Source organism: Malania oleifera, chromosome 1, assembly GCF_029873635.1.
Source record: "Malania oleifera isolate guangnan ecotype guangnan chromosome 1, ASM2987363v1, whole genome shotgun sequence".
Taxonomy (NCBI): domain Eukaryota; kingdom Viridiplantae; phylum Streptophyta; class Magnoliopsida; order Santalales; family Ximeniaceae; genus Malania; species Malania oleifera.
The window spans coordinates 63,934,133-63,947,096 of NC_080417.1; the positions used below are offsets into that span (position 1 = coordinate 63,934,133).

Consider the following 12,964-nt stretch of genomic DNA (forward strand, 5'->3'; position numbering starts at 1 on the left):
TATACAGAATATAGAACCATGATATACAGAAATACAGATTATACATAATATAGAGCCATGACATACAAAAGAATTATAGTTACAGAATTACAGCATATATACAGATATACAGTTATTACAACGTCATGATTATACAGTGATACAGAATCATGGTTATATAGAAATACAGAATCATGGTAAAACAGCTAGATTTATATAGAAATATTATTATACAGTATCAGACCTCGATGGAATACAACAGTTTATAGAGCACGGTACCGTTACGCCACAGTATAAACAGTGCAACCATACGTCTCAAATAGAGTATGGTACAGCCAATTGTGCCCTCAGGTAGAGTTGTGAGCTCCCTGGCGTCCAAACTAGGTGGAGCGGGCCTTTCATGCTATAGGCATCTAGATATGCATACAGTTAGGCTAGCACTAAAGGGCCAACCAGTGTTTAGCCCCGCCTTCGAGCCGCACAACCCAATCATAAGGGAGTAAGTCATAACATATAGCCATCCAGGGGAAAGTTTATAGATATATAGCTATGTATAGTATACACAGAAAGCAGAGATTACATATTATAGATAGAAGTACTTTTGAATAGATAACTTAGAAATTTTCATATTCTATATGATATAAGCATGTGTTATTATACAAGTGTTTTCTTGATATATATCGTATACAATATTAATTAAATGATATGTTGCCAACTAACTCATATGCCACACACCGGTGATAACATGTTTCTCCTTATTGAGAGGTGTCTCACCCAAAAATTATTAAACATTTCAGGTAATCCAGAGAGGCAAGCAGGGCCGGCTTAAAGGTAAAGTTGGTGTAGAGTCAGTGTAATTTTTGGGTTGAGTTTTGGGCTGGTCTGTGGAGCCCACAGTATTTTGGGACTTTTGGGAAATGTTATATATGTGTGTGTATGTGTACAGCTAGGTATATAGTACTCTGGTATTGTATTTTGGAATATGTTGGATATGTATGTTCTTCTGTTGCTTAGGTGTTATATGAAATGCACAGAATACCACGGTCCCACTTCGAGCCATGATGATGTCAGCTATGCTCATGCAACGTATCAAAAATCATGTATTAATATAGAAAAGGAAAAAAAAATGGATGGAAATTTTAGGCCGTTACAATTTGGTATCAAAGCCTAGGTTGTTAGGTTCTGTAGACTATAGAGTGCAGCGAAAACAATACCAGAGTATAGGAATGGATCAAGAATTTAGTGACTCAATGTTGGGGGACTGAAGATAAGTATTTAGGGTTTTGTTTAGTCATCGGGAAGCAGAATTACCATTGTGGTTTTTGTGTCTTTCTTGGGGTAACGATTTTAGGAAAGTCATAGTAAACTATGGTCGGGTTGTGTTTCTTAATTACTGGACTGAATCTTAAATTGAGAGTAAGAACGATAGGTTAATTGGTGATATGAGATTTCAAGTAGATGAATATGTTAGTTATGTTATACAGACAGGGTCCTCAGATTATGTTTATTTTCCTTTTCAGGATGGACCCTGGAGGGAGTAGCACTTATGCCAGTGGGGATGATGGGGTAAGCCCCTCTGGTGCAGGTGGTGGGGATTCAGACGCAGTCTTACGTAATGTGGCTCAGCAAGTTATGGTTGAGATTGCACATAGCTCCAGAGAGCACGAAGGACCATCGACGGAGTGAGGTTACTATTGAAAAGCTCACAAAGATGAATCCTCCGTCTTTTTCAGGAGGAGCCGATCTTGCAGTGGCTGAGAATTGGATGCAAGAGATTGAGAAAATACTGAAGGTCCTCCATTGCATCGATGAGCAGAGGGTTCTTAATGCTGCCTATAAATATACAGGTGAGGTCGAAAGGTGGTGGATGGCTACGAGGTTACAAGAGAAACAGAGACAGGTACTAGTAGTTATGACCTAGTGCCGATTTAAAGAAATCTTCTTTGATCGCTATTTTCCCACCACCATCAGGGAGGCGAAGGTAGTAGAATTTATGGGATTGACTCAGAGGAATCTTACAGTCTAGCAGTACCCAGCGAAGTTTATTGAGTTGTCGCACTTTGCCCCTTATATTGTTCCAGATGAGGCGAAAAAGGTTAGGATGTTTGAGAGGGGTTTGAGACGGGATATTTATAAACAAGTGGTGGTTTTAAAGTTGCAAGACTTCTTTGAGCTGGTTGACAGGGCCACTATGGCAGAGGAGAGCGAGCAGAAAGATGCAAAAGCACCGAGCCAGAGGGATGTGGGGACCTCGAGTCAAAGAAAGAGGCCTGCATCTTTGGGATTTCAGACGAGTTCTAGACAAGGCTATTGGAGGAGAGATAGATCTGGCAGAGTTCAGAGACAGGAGGGAGGAGATCACGAGTATCGGGGTGAACGGGCATACCCTATTTGCTCTATTTGTGGTAGGAGACATACAGGAGCATGTCGGTTGGGGAGTAATGTTTGCTACAATTGTGGAAGACTTGGACACATAGCATGGGAGTGTCAGTGGTCACTGAACAGAGCACCAACCCATAGACAAAGCAGCGACATAATCAGGCACCCAAGGGTGGCGGCCAACAGAGGAATGTAGCCCCAGCGAGGGTTTATGCTTTGATGTCAGGAGGCGCAAAGACTGCCGCAGACGTCATGACAAGTACTTTTACTGCTTTATCATATAAAGTTGTTGTTTTGTTTGACACGAGTGCCACCCATTCATTTGTATCATCGAGTTATGCTAAATTATCTGGAATTGAGGCACAACTATTAGATGTAGAGTTGTCTATTGTCACGTTGACTGGATCTGCAATGAGGTGTAGAAAGGTATTTAAGAATTTTCCAGTGGCCATACAGGGGAAAGTACTACCAACTAATCTCGTGGTACTAGACTTGCAGGGGTTTGACGTGATATTGGGTATGGACTGGTTGGCACCTAATCATGTCAACATTGACTGTCATCAGAAAGAAGTGATTTTCAGACCCCTCGGGAGAGCAGGAATTCAGATTCGTGGGATAGCATGTGCGTGCCCCACCACAGTTAGTATCGGCTTTACAGGTGAGGAGGCTGCTTCAAGGCGGTTGTCGGGGATTCGTAGCTTATGTAAAGGAGAAGCCAGAGGGAGAATTAAAGCTTACTGATATTTCAGTGGTTAGAGAATTTTCAGATGTTTTTCCGGAGGAGTTACTTGGCTTACCACCTGATCGAGAGATAGAATTTGCAATTGATTTGCTTCTAGGTACGACACCAATATCTAAAGCGCCTTACAGAATGGCTCCAACAGAATTAAAAGAGTTAAAAGATCAGCTGCATGAGCTGTTAGAAAAAGATTTTATCAGGCCTAGTGTGTCGCCTTGGGGAGCACCGGTTTTATTTGTGAAGAAGAAAGATGAGACCATGAGGATGTGCATTGATTACAAAGAAATAAACAAAGTGACGATAAAGAATAAATATCCCCTTCCCAGAATCGATGATTTATTTGATCAGCTTCAAAAGACTTAAGTCTACTCCAAGATTGATCTCCGGTCAAGTTATCACCAAGTAAGAGTTAAAGCAGAAGACGTTCCAAAGACGGCTTTCAAGACCCGTTATGGCCATTATGAGTTTCTCATTATGACCTTTGGTCTAACAAATGCACCGACAACGTTTATGGACCTGATGAATCGGGTGTTCCATCAGTATTTAGATCAATTCGTTATGGTTTTTATAGATGATATACTGGTCTATTTGAAAAGTTTTTCGGAGCATGAACATTATCTGAGGCTGGTGTTGCAGGTATTGAGGGAAAGAAAGCTACACGCGAAATTCAAGAAATGTGAATTCTAACTAAGGCAGGTCGTTTTTCAAGGGCATGTAATATCCAGGAATGGTATAGCTGTGACAACCCGAATAAAAATGGAATTTGAATAATTAAGAGGGAGAGAAATAGAAACAGAAATAGAAGGAGGTCGTAGACTTCGTCGACGAATGCAACATTGCATTTGGGGGATAAATAATTTAAAAGAGATTACCTGGACTCGTCGACGTATACAGGGGTTTGTCGACGAGGGCAGTAGAAAATTCGTCGACGAATACAGGGATTCGTCGACGAGAAAATACCGAGGGAGGGTTTTTGCTGTTCTGAATTAATGAAGGACTCGTCGACAAGGTGACATGTCTCGTCGACGAATCTGGCCCTATATATATCAAAAATCCGATTTTTATCTTCATTCTTAAGCCATCTTCGCCCTCTCTCTCTCCCCTTCGGCTCTCTCTCTCTCTCTCATCATTTTTGGGCCAAATATACACCGGATCGACAATCCGAAGTCACCACGACGCTCTTGGCGAAGTTCTCTACGAGTTTGTCGGAGCAAATCGTTGGGAAAACAAAGTTGGAAATCATCCCTAAGTTGAGGTAAGGCTTTTTAAGCCGAATTTGGTTTGACGATAGTTATAGGAAATGATGTACGCATGAAAATACTGAAGTTTAATACTGAGAATTTTCAGTTTCAGGGTGTTGAGCAGGAAATCCTACGAGGGTCAAGTTAGGATATTTTAGGGGCTTTCTCAGTAGTCAGGTAAGGGAATAAACTAAAGTAGTTATTTTTTCCATACAAATTATTATTAATTATGAGTAAATTTAGTTTCAGAAAAGCTTATGTTATATTGGTATATTATGAATGAAATGTACGTTTTGGGAATATACTGCTATGATGTTAAAATGTATATGTATGTATGAGATGCCAGAAAATCACGATTTTAGAATATGAAGTATGACTTTTAACAGCGCATGTGTGGCATGAATATTATTTTACATGAAATGTATTATGATATGAAGGATTTTACGAACAAAGCATGATTTCAGGTATTACGAAAAGATGAGTTATGTTGTGATGAATTTGACGAATATATGATAAATGATTTATTTTCAAAATATATATATATATATATATATACCTGAAACGATTTTGGCGCGAGGCCATATATTTATGTTATCGGCACAAGGCCGTATTTATGTTTTTGGCACGAGGCTGTACTTATGAAATTATGAAAGATGCTATATTACCATGTACTATATGTTATCAGAACTCGGATATTAGTTTAGTTCAGTTCAGGAGCTCGGTACCGTAGCTATATTGTAGATCAGATATCTACGTCAGATTAGTGCTAACCATCCCACAAGGGGATGGGAGATGGATAGTCGATGTGACTTTCAGTAGAGTGTGGACGTCCACCTGTCAATCCGGACTAGGGTGTGGTGGGCCCATCGTATTTACAGACATATTTGATCCGGCAATGGTCGGCCAGCCATTGTCGGGTCCCGCCTTTGGGTTGCACAACTTGTCATGGGAGGTAATACATGACACCAGCTAGCTATTCATCCTGGGTATATTTTCAGTATTACAATTATAACGGCCGGATGATTTATGTACGTTATGAGTTATTAACAAATATAAAAATGTATGATTATTCAGTATGATATGATGAATGTTTTCCCGATTTATGAAACGTACTGTATATGTATAATTGCATTAAATATTCATGTTGTCACACAGCTGTATTTAGTTTATTTTCCCTTACTGAGAAGTGTCTCACCCCCGAACATTAAATGATTTTCAGGAAATCCAAAGAGACCGGTGAGCCAAGGCCGTCGTTGAGTGATTGGAGCTTCCCTACTAGAAGGGTAAGTGTTGAACTAGGATCGGGAGTTTTTGTTATTTGATCCTAGTGTTATTTTGACTTTTTGGAGGTTGTATATAGTGATAGTATTTTGATGATATAGTAAACTCTGGTATTATGTCTTGTGGTTGGATGTTTGAGAATTTGTTTTTACTGCTGCTTAAGTTTCCACTGTGGATGACAGGTGTCCCCGTTACCCACGGGTTCGGGTTGACCATTTATTCATTATATTACATTTTATGTTAAATAAAATTAGGGTCGCTACAATAGCAGTTGACCCACGCAAGATAGAGGCAATGGTAGATTGGGCGAGGCTGAGAAATGTTCAAGAAATCAAGAGTTTTCTAGGATTAGCAGGGTATTACCGGCGTTTGGTGAATGGGTTTTCTAGATTTGACAAAGGGGTTCCTTGGACAATGGGCTCACGAGGGAAGAATGGCGAGCGTTTGAATGAAGATGATGAAACATAAGCAGGAAGCTTTACAGGAAGTAAAAAAAGGCCGCGTTAATGCCCCGGTGGGGGGGTATTTTCCATTAGGGAACGGATGAGATTGTATTATAGTGGATGTGGTCCTAGGGAAGGGGCTCGGAATGCCGTGGTGATTGCAAAGGCACGGGAGAGTATTGCTTATATATCAGGGGCAACTTAAAAAGAATAAGAAGAAAAACTATTCATGTGCATGATTTTTAGAAGCCTTATTGGGCAGTGGGTATGCCCCTCAAGATTTGGGGGACACTATTCTTTTCTGGAGGAAAATGTGAAATTTTTCACGCGACTACAAAAGTTGGAAATATTTATTTACCTCAAAAAAAAAGAATGGGTTCAATTTAGTCTTGGAAATTTCATAAAGGAAAACAACTTAAAACTTGAAGTTCAAGCCCCAACGGAAACCAAAAAGCCAGTTTTGTTTTTACTTGCAAAAGATAGGAGGCAATTGTGATTAAGGAACCAACAGTATTAGAGGGAAAATTAGGGCAACAAGCCAATTTTTGGTTTGGGATTCCAAGAATTGAACAAAAAAGAGGCACGCTAATAATTTTGGCTCTTTTCAAGAAAAAGGCGCATGATTGGCTGAGATTGGATGGGTTAACATTATCTCTTATTTCCCTTATCTAATTCAAAACCTTGGGGCTTTGCTTTATTTTCCCAAAAAAACTTTGCTTTCCCATTAAACATTTGCTATTATGTGTTTCGTAAAAAAACAAATCATTTAAAACTTGTGGATGAATCCCAAGGTCTTAGTGGGACCTTAATGGCCAATCTTTAATGGTGGGGCAAATTGGTTTGAGGTTCCAAATCTAAAGGTTATGAAAAGGCAATCTCCCATAAGGGGACAGCTGTTTTTTCAAGAAACCACAAAAACGATTACAATTGAAGAGAACAAAAAAAGGTTTCATCCATCAAAACTTGGGAAAGATTTAATGTCAATCAAGACGTTTTTTTGAGATTCATAGGTTCGTTTACAAACAGAGTTTCAGCAATAGATTTAACATTGGGGCCATAGGGGGGAAAAATTTTTTTTTCCCCCCCCAAAAAAGGGTGTTTTTTTTTCCGCAATCAAGCATGGGTTCAAGAATCTGGACGTGTCATCCAAGAGGTTTGGTGGAGCATTTTAATTAGTTTCAGTAAACAAACACCAAATGTTTCAACCAATCCAGCTTTCAGTAATGGGATGGGGGCGGATAATTGCAAGTTTAGGTGCTTTTCGTGGCTATGTGGTAAAGGGTCGCCTTTTTTTCACCCACCGTTGTGTAGGGCCGTGCGGCGATAGATATAAACACTCTGCCTTAAACTATAGCCAGGCCTTTTGTTACAAAACATTCCTCCCCACGAAAAAAAGCACCTTTTATTAAACATTTCAATCAGATAGAAGGCGGGAAAGGAAAAATAATAATTCATTTCATGAAAAAAGCCGTGGAAACCAAAGCCATAGGTAAATAATTGAAAAGCCAAACGTAATTTCATAAAACAAATCCTTCGGTTGACGATTGGTGTGTTTTTACTTAGAGAGGGAGGGCAAGTAGGGCTAAAAGACCCACGTGACCAATTGCTAGTGAGGTTTTCAATGATTGATGAAAAACCCCACTCACCCTCCACTAAAGAGGCTTGTCTAGGCCATTCTCAACCTCTAGCACAAAGGAAAACAATCAAGTGGGACGAGGAGTCTACTGCCTGATTGGCTTGACAATGAAAGAAATACTAGAAAAAATAACCCCTCACTAAGTATTTGACACATGATTTGGAAAAAAAAACCCATTACCAAACACAACGAGGATAAGCGGTCACAGGCAAAACAGCATTAATGGGGCCTGGAAACAAAAAGATTAGATAGGGGACATTCTCCCACACTGAGGGCGGCTCGGGACGTTTCCCCGTCGACTTTGACGGATAGGTTCACTTCAAAACTTCGGTCTAGAACGGTTTTGCGCCATGTCTTCTGCCGAAACCAGTAATTTCTTTCGTTCCACCAAGGCAAGTTCACACTTACTTAAGAAATTCCATGCAGCTTCTTCCTGGAGATTTGAAACTCTCTGGTCTGCAAAGGATTTCGTCAAAAATTCACGGGTTGTCAGGTTGGCCCTGTAACGATTTTATGCTATGGGATTGATTTCTGCTTTTTTAAAGAATTCTTTTTTTTTTTTTTTTTTTTTTTTTTTTCCCCCCAATGTCGGCGGTTGTAGGCTTGAGGCAAGTGGACGTTGAAAAAACAGATTGCACACTTTCATCCAGGGGCGGGAGGGTCGGATTTGGTGGAGGACCTTCCCGACTTTGGCCCAGGATGGGGGGAATGGTCTTCATATTTGGAAGTAGTCCTTCCCTAATCTCGTCCTCGTAGTGACTGGGGGACTTGTTAAGGATGAAGCTTAACAAGTACACCGGTCACTACGTTGAAGTGGCTGCGGTCTTTCTTCCCCTGATCTTTTGCCACCTTCTTCATTCCCGCTTAGTAGGGCTTTCTAGAGGGTGAGGGGTCGGGAAATCTCAAGCATTCGTTCATCTTTGAAGTAAAGTACGTACGGCCTGGGGACCTCTTTCCCTCTTGTTACGGGCTCATCCCAACTGTGTTGGAGGGGTAAACAAGGGCGGGCTTTTTGGGGGCTATTTTTTTTGGGGGGGGGGGGGGGGGGGGGGCGCCTTTTTTTTTGTTGTAACAGCTCAAAAAGGACTTCTTGTTGGGTGTGCGGAGAACATTTTGGGCATTGATGAAAACGGAACTGAAGCCACATCGAGTAAAGCGCCCCACCCAATTTCTTCTGGTTGGCGTTGGACCAAAAAAAGTGGCGCAAAGTAATATTAAAGTAGCCCGTTGATTGAAATCTCTCCTCTGTCCATCTGTCTGTGGGGGGATAACCTCGAAGAACGATTTTTTGAGTGTGTGAAACGAAGGGAATTTCGCAACGTTTGTTCCAGAGTTGCAGTGAATCTTGAGTTTTCTGGTCACTAAAACATGTAGTGGGGGGAAAACACCCACATATTGCCACAATGTCTTTAAAAAAAAAAAATAAAATGTGCTGCTTCTGGCCCGAAAAACTAGTTACTTCGGTTTGCGGGCTATGAAAACAGTTTTGACCATACTTCGCAAACCACAGGCTATAAGTTAAAAAAAAAAGTATAGGGAACCCTGCCCGGTTTCCACTCTGGGCAGGGTGGTGATGGAAGTACAAATGGGTACCCACTTTCCACGTTTGGAACGGGTAACTGGTAAGGGCTTTCCCCAGCCCAGCCGGTTTTAACTCGGTTCAACCCTTGTCTTGTTGGGCAAAGGAGGACAAAGTTGGGTATTAATAAACACAACATCATTCCAAGCATGTGCGGGCCATATAGTACCCCCAGCTTTAGTAAGGCCAAAGTGCGCTTGCCCTCCTGGAGTGTTCCGGAACATGGTATCATGACATTTCCTTCAGTAATGTCTTTTCAGATAACAGCTCGTGCAACAAAAAGAAGACGGTGACCATGGCGTTGTTCAGCATCCCATTCTTCCATCCAAAAATGTCGTTGCCATTCATTTCTTTCGGTAAGTTTCATTAGTTATGCGCAAATGGATCTTTGCTTAAGTTATCTTTGATGCGCTTCCCGAAATCGTTGTGGTAAAAAGTTGCTGAAGGTCAGGAGTGAGTTTACCAATGTGTAAGGCGCAGTTCAGCCTTTCCCGACTTCAGCGTGGGCATCCGCGGGACTTGGGGTCCATCGCCCAGCCTTGTGCTCAAATGAGAAAAATAAAAAATCGGCCAGAATTTCTTGCCCATCGGCCTTGACTTGGGTTGTGTAACTTTGGCGTGGAAGGGAAAGGGCGAAAAACCACGCTGAAATTATCTGTTGTGTCACCACAAAACTTGCCCCAAGGTAAGTAATGCATCCACCAAAAGGAGAAAAAAATTGTATCAAAGCTAACATCTCCTTCTCTGGAGCTGTGTACTTCCAGCTTCGCTTCACACGCTTAGGCTTCATTTAAGCAACAGGGTGTACACTCTTGTACGAAGGACCCCTCAAGGGAGCGAGTTGTGCATATGGTCGGTTACTTCGAAGGGTTTAATGGACAATCAGGAAGAGCAGAAACCGGATCTCTCAGCATTTGGCCCCTTAAGTCATAAGGCTCCTGGCCATTCCTCTGTCCAGTTTTCCAACCCATGGGACCTTAGTTAGAGTGTCTGTCATAGGGGCCCGTTCTCCATGAAATGAACCCCCTCTACGAAACTTCCGTAGGTAGTTGGCAAAGGCAAGGAAAGCAAAAAGGCAAATCTTTCAATGTTGTTGGGATTTCCATCTGAATGGAATTTTGCCCTTTACCTTCCTCCAAAGCCATTCTGATATGAACCTTGGTCAATCCCACATAACCAAGAATTTAAATGACTTTTCTTGAGCGAAAGAGGCATTCTCCGTCTCACCATTAGACTGTTTCCTTCAAGACCTACGGAACAACCTTCCGCAGATTGGTCTTTATGTCCTCCAGAAGTTGGAAATGTAGGACAACGAATCATCCAGGTTTACCAACCACGCACAACATTGTCAAGGCAGTCACGGAAAAAACCCCTGGTTCATCAAGGTGCCACAGGAAATGTTGCAAGGGTGCAGTCGTTAAACCGAAACGCACACCAAAAAATTTCATTAGGCCACATACCGTTTTGTCACCCACAGTAGTCTTAGGCTCACGTTTCCCACTAAGGCAATTCACCTGGATAGTACCGACCTCAAGTCCAAAGTTAGGAAGTTTACTGGCATGACTCAAACTGATCCAATTAATCAGCAAACTCAAACGGGAATAGCGTTACTGTCGCGCACTGTCCACCTTTGTTGCAGCGCGCGGTATAGTTTTACCAACAACATTTCCGCCAGGCCCCCAATCGTATTTTTATGAAATAGGGCCAACGGTTGGCCCAATAATGGGTGCCTTTGGGAGGGGGCGAACAATATACGGCTTCCATAATTAATCAAGGTTGGCTTATAAAATTATGCCAACTGGGAAGGCCGCCACCGATTTATGGCCTTTTGCAGGTTTGTTTTTTTTCCCCCCCACAAAAAAACCCCCCCCTGGAAAAAAAAAAAACGCGAAAAATGGGGGGGGGGGGGGGACATTTTTTTTTTTCTCATTTGACTCCCACACCCCGTAGTGGGAGGTAGTGTAAGTTCGTGAGGTAAAAAAACTTATTCTGGAATTCAACCTCCTTGTACTCATCAAAAACCGCTTTGGAGAGTTGTAGGCCACACGTCTTGCCGTACTTCTTATCTACCACCATCGGGTTAGATTGTCTGCTCTCCTTTACCCTCAGACCTTTCTTGAGGTGCATGGGCATGAAAAAGGAAACTTCCAATAGTCTATTCGTGGCAAGAAGGCTTGCACCATTGGCAGGGGGATTCTTCCCACTAAGGACATTAGGGAACCAGCCGGAAAGGGCATCATCACGTTCGTTTCACCTAGGAAAAAAAACTTCCATTCCAAGAGAACTGGGCATCATCAAATCAAATGGAGCACTGCTGTAAAATTAACATGACCTTCCCATTTGCACAACAATACCCAGTAAAACTTGAGCTGGGCATGACTCCCAGCAGTAGGCTGGGTACAGGAAAACTGCTTTCATTGGACGGGCCTGTAGCCTTCTCTAAGGAGAAGTTGAGTCCTTCCAAGCTTCTGGTTTGCTAACAAAAAGTTTATGGGTAGCCCCGGGATCCACCATAGCGAGGGGTGCTGTTCCCAATGATTCTCAAGTCCACAAAAAAAAACATTAGGCCCCTCTGGATCGTGAAAAACAATTTTTTGTTACGTTAGACACTGCTTTTGTTCAATGAGCTTCACATGGCACCCGCAATTGAAAAAATCCTAGGGGTTATCATTCTTTTCCAATCATCTTCCCTGGCTGTTGCAAAGGGGGAAGAATTTTTGTAAAAAGCTTAAGTGGAGGCCTGTTGTGAGGGCCACTCAAAAAGGGGAACTCATGAGGACCCTCGGGAAACAAGAAACACCCCCAACATTCCAAAACAAGTTCCCTTTCCCTGGGTGTGGGTTGAAAACCTACGAGAACGGGGACGAAGCTTCCTTGAGGTGGACTTTGCTTTATAGTCGGTCCCCAAATCTTGGGTTGGCCTTTTCTTGAAAGGGACTTTTTCCATTGTTTTTTCCCCAATTTCTTCCGCGAGCACCTTGGAAGATAGTAGTTTCTCCCAGGGCATAGTCAGTCAAACGTCTGCAAGAAGCCGTGGTGAGGTAAGGCAAGTCTTGAACTCTGGTCTATGGGAAAGTTACAAGTTCATTGCCCAAGGTTATTCCCCTCAAGGAAAAGGGAACAAATTTGCCTTATCGAACATATTTCCCGGGGGGGGAAAAAAATTTTTTTAATTTTTTTTTTTTTTGTTTTATTTTTTTTCCAACAGTTTAAAGCAGGAGAATGTGTTCACACATATTCGATGGCGGAACCCGTATTGACTTGAGTATCTCAGTTTTTTTCCTTGCATTCATACTCAAAAAAATTTTTAAGAGGAAAAAAATTGGGCGTGAGATATCTCTTCAAAGTGCTGCCCAAAACTTATCGATTACAGTTTTACTTATCAATGTCATTGCTTATAGTTAATAGGCAAAGCAACCAAACAGGTTGGCGTAACACACAAGACATGGTTGCGATCAGTTACGTTCGAGGGCATCCTCACAGCGGGAAATATGTCCATATAACAAGAAGGGTTCTCTAATATAGAATTAAAGGGCACCAATACGGTGGGGTTAGTTGGCACCTAGGTTCTTAACGACCTCCGGAGTGTTGGAGTTTCCCAATAGCAAAGAAAACAATCAGACCCAACCTTGAAATCCAGATCAGCATGCGGGCCGTGGCAAAGTTTCCAAAAGGGGTGAGGTTCCT

At 42.0% G+C, this 12,964-nt stretch overlaps 1 protein-coding gene across 4 annotated transcripts in view; it reads right to left on the bottom strand.

The window, feature by feature from the left end:
- The window catches only part of LOC131159466 (pentatricopeptide repeat-containing protein At2g03880, mitochondrial-like), a 44,369-nt gene that overhangs the window by 16,669 nt on the left and 14,736 nt on the right, over nt 1-12,964 (bottom strand). The gene's annotated exons all lie outside the window — the stretch shown is intronic.